This window comes from Podarcis cretensis (genome assembly GCF_951804945.1).
Source record: "Podarcis cretensis genome assembly, chromosome: 8".
Taxonomy (NCBI): Eukaryota; Metazoa; Chordata; class Lepidosauria; order Squamata; family Lacertidae; genus Podarcis; species Podarcis cretensis.
In genome coordinates, this window is record NC_137177.1 from 25,528,988 (window position 1) to 25,535,582 (window position 6,595).

The window sequence follows — 6,595 nt, forward strand, 5'->3', positions numbered from 1 at the left end:
CCTTGGAGCACCGGCCCTGATGCTACACGGAGTATGCAGTGTTTCATATGCCTCTGAATACCAGTGGCTGGGAATCGTAGGGCTGTTGTGCTTAGGCTCTACTTGTGGGCATCCCATCTGGTTGACCACTGTGAGAACAGGATGCTGGCTCAGATAGGCCTTTGGGTGCTTCCTAGATTCTTTTCAGTTGGCAAAGACTGGCATGCAGTGTGGGATCTCCCATAACGACAGCCTCCTAAATGGGATTTCAGATCTTTCAAAGAAACGCTGCTTTTGCTCATGCGTGAGTGTGCGTCGTACACACGGGGAGTTCCTTGGGAGTGGTTAGCGTTAGGGACAGTGTGAGCTACGGAAGTCTTTATGGGGAGTTGGAAGCACAGAATCGTCCATGCTAGGAATTAGTGGCATTTGGCTAAAACGCGAACTGAGTTCAACACACGTACCTCTTGGAAGGTCTCTTATTTATTAGCTGACAAAGATTAGGATTCTAAATAAGGCTACCCTGTTTAAATAAAGCAGTGGGTTGCCCTCACCTGGAATGCTGTCCTTAGCTGTTAGCGTGTAGATCTTAAAATAGACAGAGCAGTAAAGAGAAAGTAGCCAAAGACCGGGACATCAGAATGCTTGGGAGAGATTGAAAAGAGCATGTGCAGGTTTGCTATAGGAACTCTGCGCACTGTAACTGTCCCTATTTACTGCAGACATTTTCTGATTTCTCAATAGCTGTCCTGGCCACGATACATTCTGGTTTCTATTTATGCCTTTTGAAGATAACCTTGCTAAGATTTTGTCAGCACGAGGTGCTAGGATTATAATTCTTCCGAGGTTTCCCTCCCCAGTAACTCTAGAAAAAATATAGCATGGGATATTGTCTGTCGGGGCTGTTGCAGTGCGCTTTTATGTGGGGCTGCTCTTGAGGACGGTTCAGAAGTTGCAGATGGTGCAGAATGCAACTGCGAGAGACCATGTGGCCGGGGACCAAAGAACATGGCATTGGCTGCCAGTTAGCTACTGAGCCGAGATACGGAGCCAGCACATAACTCGGGTGCTCAAAAGCTTGCGCTGACTGCCCAAAAGCTACTGGGCCAGGTTCAAGTAATAATTTGCAATGTCCTTATCAACTTGGGTCCAGGATGCTCCAGTGACTGCCTGATCCTTTATATCCCTGCTCACTCATGAAGATTTTGTGGGCTGTCACCATTAGTGGTCGCTCATGGCTCTGATGGACGATGAACAGCTGTTGCTTTTGGTGTTGTGGGTCTATGCAGTGCTTTCTTTCCTAAAAAAAATGTTTAGGGGTACTCTCATTTTCCTACTTAAATTGAAATACTCCCCCTCAATGAGGCCAAGGTTAGATTCACAAAATGTTTAGGGGTATGCGTACCCCTGCATCCCCCCAGGAAAAAAAGTGCTGGGTCTATGTAATACAAACAGCAATCCTATGCCCACTTACCTGGGAGTAAGCTCCAATGAGCCCAATGGGTGTTGTTTCTGAGAAGACATATATAGGATTGCTCTGACATAATTTAAAGAGGAGGCATGCTCAGCATTCGCTAATCAAAATACAGATGAGTTGAAGACACATTCTGTTTAATATTGGGCATGAAGATATAGTTTGTTTAAATTCGCTTTTTAAATTATTGTGTAGGGTATCCTAGGTGGGTTCATTCAGCCCTTCTGTCTTCAGTGAGGCCTATTTCCTACCTATTGGTGTTTAGGATAGTAGCCTTGAACTGGATTTCTGTTCTTTGGCAATTGCAAGCTTTCTATCTTCTACAGCAGCAGTGCCTGGTTTTGAATCATTGGCATGCATTGGTTCAGGTCTGCCTAAAGGGTAATTTAGAACAGGGTTTCCCAAACCTCTGGGTTCAACGACCCTTTGATAAGGTTAGGAAGTTGTCATGGATTACCCTCCCCGACTGAAATTCTTAGGAATGTAAATGCAATAAAATTAAGAAATATCAGTCTATAATCAATATTTACTAATCATCAATCACCATTACCAGGAATCATAAAAGGTTAAAAAAGAAAAATCATGATAGCTGCAGACTTCTTTTCTTTTTTAGCAACAAAGCAGCATGGTCCGAAAATACTGTTGTATTGTGGAATCATCTATTAAATGCAGAGGGCAGATCCACACCAGACATTTACTATTCATTCAATGCACATTTAAAGCACATTACTTCCCTTTAAAAAAATCCTGGGAACCATAGTTTCCTCCACAGAGCTGCAATTCCCAGCACCTTTATCAAACTACAGTTCCCAGGATTCTTTGAAGGAAGCCATGCGCTGCAGATGCATGTGTGCATTTGCCCATGGTGTGCCTTTGCTCCTTGGCAAGGAAGGTACACTCTGTACATGCCTCTGCCCTTTAGTTCCAAGTTCCTAATCCATTTTTTGGTGCTATACTTCATAAATGTATTTTCTACCCCAGGCATAGCTGTCAACGTTTCCCTTTTTTTAAGAGAAATTCCCTTATTCCGAATAGGATTTCTCGCAATAAAAGGGAAAAGTTGACAGCTATGACCCCAGGGTGTTTTGTGCCCACCCATTTTTATTTAAACCCCCCCACCCTACATAGTCCCATCAACCCTATGGGCAATATTGACTTAGAGGTCATTTCAATTTCTTTCCTTTTGTACAGCAATATGTGCAAACTCTACCTTTAAAGCACATTCTCCCCCTCCAAGTATTCTGGGGCCCTGTAGTTTACCCATTGCAGACTTACAATTCCCACCAGCAACCCTTCACAAACCACAGAGCCTATAATTATTCAAGGGAAAGAATGTTCTTAAAATGTGCTTTACAGGTATTATGTGTACACTGCCTTAGTCATTTTCGTTCTACGCTGTAGTCCCATTGTATCCTTCCTATGCAATGGCGAAAAGGGCCTTTCCTATGACCTGGGGACGCTCCCTTTGTTTTCCAGCCCAGCAAAGCCCAGAAGACGCCGAAGCGTGGCCAAGAGCTCCATCCTTTGAACATCTCCTGGCAAAGCACAGGAAGCTCTTTTCAGCTGCAAAAAGTGGCAGCCAGGTTGCCCCAGAACTGCAGGATCCTCTTCTTCCATTAGCGGCAGCTGCGCCTGGCTGATAAGGAGCTTTACTTGCTAGGCAAGGGAGCATTCTGAGGATGAACTCGCCTGATGGCAAGTACCAGGAATCTCCCCCTGGCTCCCTTATCCCTCTAGAAGCAGCTGGGGCCAAGCCGGCACGCCCAGGATGGGCCCCATCAGCCAGACACACACACGGGACAGCGGCGGCCTGGGATCAGGCGATACGGCTGTTTATGTCCTGGCCACAGCTTGCAGGGACCGTGAGCATGTCCTGGGTGATGAGCTGGGCTCTCTATCCAAGCTGGGCCACCACCGCTGAGCAGTCAAATCCTTCCTGGGATAATTAGCTACTCCCCGAACAAGGCAAATGGATGCACCTGCCAGAGATGATGGAGGACAGGGAACAGCTGCTTCGTGATAGGGCAGAAGGGAAGGTCCAGATAGGTGTCTCCAATAATGCTACTTAATAGATGGCGCTCTTGCAGTCCTGTACTTGTAAGTAGCAAGCTATGTTTTGCAAAGGCTTCTTCAGGGGCAAAGTTCAGGTGATGCTTAGAGAGGAATTCTATACGGAATCTGCTGAAGAAGATCTCATACCGCAGTGATCCCTTTGTACACTTCCCTGGGAATGAGTAAAACTATTGTTTAAAGCCACAGATCCCCACGATATAAATGCCCCCCCCCCCTTTTTTACACATTCAGCAAACAAATCTATGTACTAAAAAGAAAGGGAGAATTACCTATGAATGCATTCAGTGGGGCTTATTGCCAAGCAAGCAGCTTTAGGCTCACCCCATATAAGAAAGAACAAGCAGTACATATTTTAAGGTGGATTGCAATCAATGTTTCGGAAGCTTAGCAGCTGAAATATAGATCAGTGTTGTGCGATTTATTTTTGTCTACTATTTTTCTCAGGCTGTGCATTAAATTGATTTTTAAATGATTTTTTAAAAAGTGTTTGGCTTTTACTGGTTTTACGTTGCTCTAGGACAGTAATATATGTTTGATTTTTTTTAAAAAAACAGCTGACTGCCTATTGCACTAACGACATTTAATTTTAACTGGTTGTATATTAGGTTTGGTCTTTTAGGAACTCAAGACTCGTTTGTAAATGTGTATGTTGCAAAACAGCAACTTTCAAAACAGCCTGTGGTTGGAACCCTGAATTTCTTCTAGCACTGCCGTCACAGATCCAGACCCCTATTCCAGACTCATCTTAGTTTTCTTCCTCCCCAGACTTAGGGTGCTCCCAGACTATTTCTGGGCCCTGCAGATAATGCTGAACTCCTCTTCTTGAGGAGCCTTTTAGTTAGTGAGGTGCACACTGCCATCTAGTGACCAATGCCTCTAATGACTGTGGAAAGAAAGAGGGAAATAAAGACAAAATTCATCTCTCCCTTCCCTTCATTAATAGCAGCACAGCTGGTGCAGCTTAGGGTTCTGCCCAATGACCCAGTCTTCCCTCATTCATCCTCATTTGCTTGCACAAAGCTTATGCTGTAGTTGAACTATTGTTTATTTACAGGGCGGTTATACAACAATTCATTGTTCATCCTGATTTGCTTGCAGGGTGTTTACATATTTTCCTGCTTGTCGTTCATTCACCCCAGACTTTTCATTTCTCCCCATCACTTTCCAAACTGCAAGTAGCCCATTTTGGGGTTGTTGTTGCTAAAGTAGGAGCTACCGCAAATTAACCCCTACTCAGAGTAGACACACTGAAACTAATGAACCTAAGCTAGTCCTGGCCATTACCTTCAGTGGGTCTTCTCTGAGTAGGGCTAGCATTGGTGAACACCTTAGATTTGCTAGGCTAGGGCAGCAGAGTGCTTTAGGCACAAGCCTAAAGTTGAATCTCACCCTACCCCTTGCAAAACACTGTCTGGAATCTGAAGGCACCTTTGTCCTGTAAAGATCAACTGAGACCTCTAGCAGACTTTAGCTTAAACTGCAAGCTCCTGTGTTTCCTATTGCCAGGAATCATTATTCCTTGATAAGCTACTGTACGTGGTCTGGATCCATCCATTCTTTTACCCTGCAAGCCAGTCCCAGATGCTTGGTGACCCCTTGTCATCAGAAATTCACCCAGAAGACTGAATGGGAGCCCTGAATATACTACCCTGTGAAGGGCAGGGAGGGAGATCAGCCCCCGGTGGAATGATGTGGCGAGGAGCAGCTTCCATAAGCTGTTAAGCCTCCGCAAAGCCCCTCTTACATTCAGGCCACACTAACTGGCTGCTGCTTTGCACATCTGTTCTGCGGCTATTTGTAGCTCAGCATCAAGGACTTTGGCTTTTGGAAGGGAGCTGACTGCCCAATGTCTGCTGCCTTCGTTATCACTGGGATGGAACAGAAATGACAGCCAGGCCACATATTCCAGCCGTCTCCTATTTCATAGATACGATCCTTGGTTTCCAGTACTTGTCCCTGGGAGATCACTGTCTCCATTTTTGCTCTGGGGCATGTTTGGGAGGGAGAATGTCCTTTAAAAAAAGGTTTTCAAAAATGTGCATTAGCAGCCAAGCCTGGTGCCAGCATGCAGCACCCTCAGGCAATTGCCAGGCCTCCTCAAAACCCCAGAAAGGGCTGCCACTGACAGCCCACACCCCTACACACACACACCCTCCCCCCCGTATTTTTATGTCTATAAGATGCTTCCATGTATAAGACTATTTTTGGGGACTCCAAATTAAGAAAACACCCTTCAGCACTACCCATGTATAAGACAAGCCCCAAAACCTAATTTTTTGGTTAAAAAAAAACAACCCTAGTCTTATACATGGAAAAATACGGTATATAGGCAGCTCTCCAATCACTGCCAAGCAACAGGGCTGTTAATTTGCCACAATATCCCTGATGTAGCAGGGCATTCTGGGAAATTTAGGCAGGGTCTCTTCTAGCCAGCTGCCTATTACTGCCAGAGCTCACCCACAACAAAGGAAGTTTGGGAGGGGGTCCTGTAGGTCATCTAAAGCCCCGCTTGATGCCAGAAAGCCGGAGACCAAGCATCCCTGGTGGGTGGCTAGACATCCTCTGCTTGAAGACCTCCAGTCTACTGCTCCTCCAAGGCAACCAATTCCACTGTGTTCCAAAGCAGCATCTCTCAACATCACGAAGCTTCTCCAATAGTCCAGCTGAAATCCACCCTCCCCTGAATTGACGCCATACAGTCCAGTCTTGCTTATCATAGAAGAGGGCCCAGACTTGTGTGACAGCCTTTCAGGTGTTTGAGGAACGCTACCGAGTGTGTTTCTGAGCACAACTCAGTGTTGGTGCTGACCTTTAAAGCCCTAAACGGCCTCGGCCCAGTACACCTGAAGGAGCATCTTCACCCCCACCATTCAGCCCAGACACAGGTCCAGCGCCGAGGGCCTTCTGATGGTTCCCTCACCACGAGAAGTGAGGTTACAGGGAACCAGGCAGAAGACCTTCTCGGTAGTGGCACCCGCCCTGTGGAATGCCCTCCCATCAGATGTCAAGGAAATAAACAACTACCTGACTTTTAGAAGACATCTGAAGGCAGCCCTGTTTAGGAAGGTG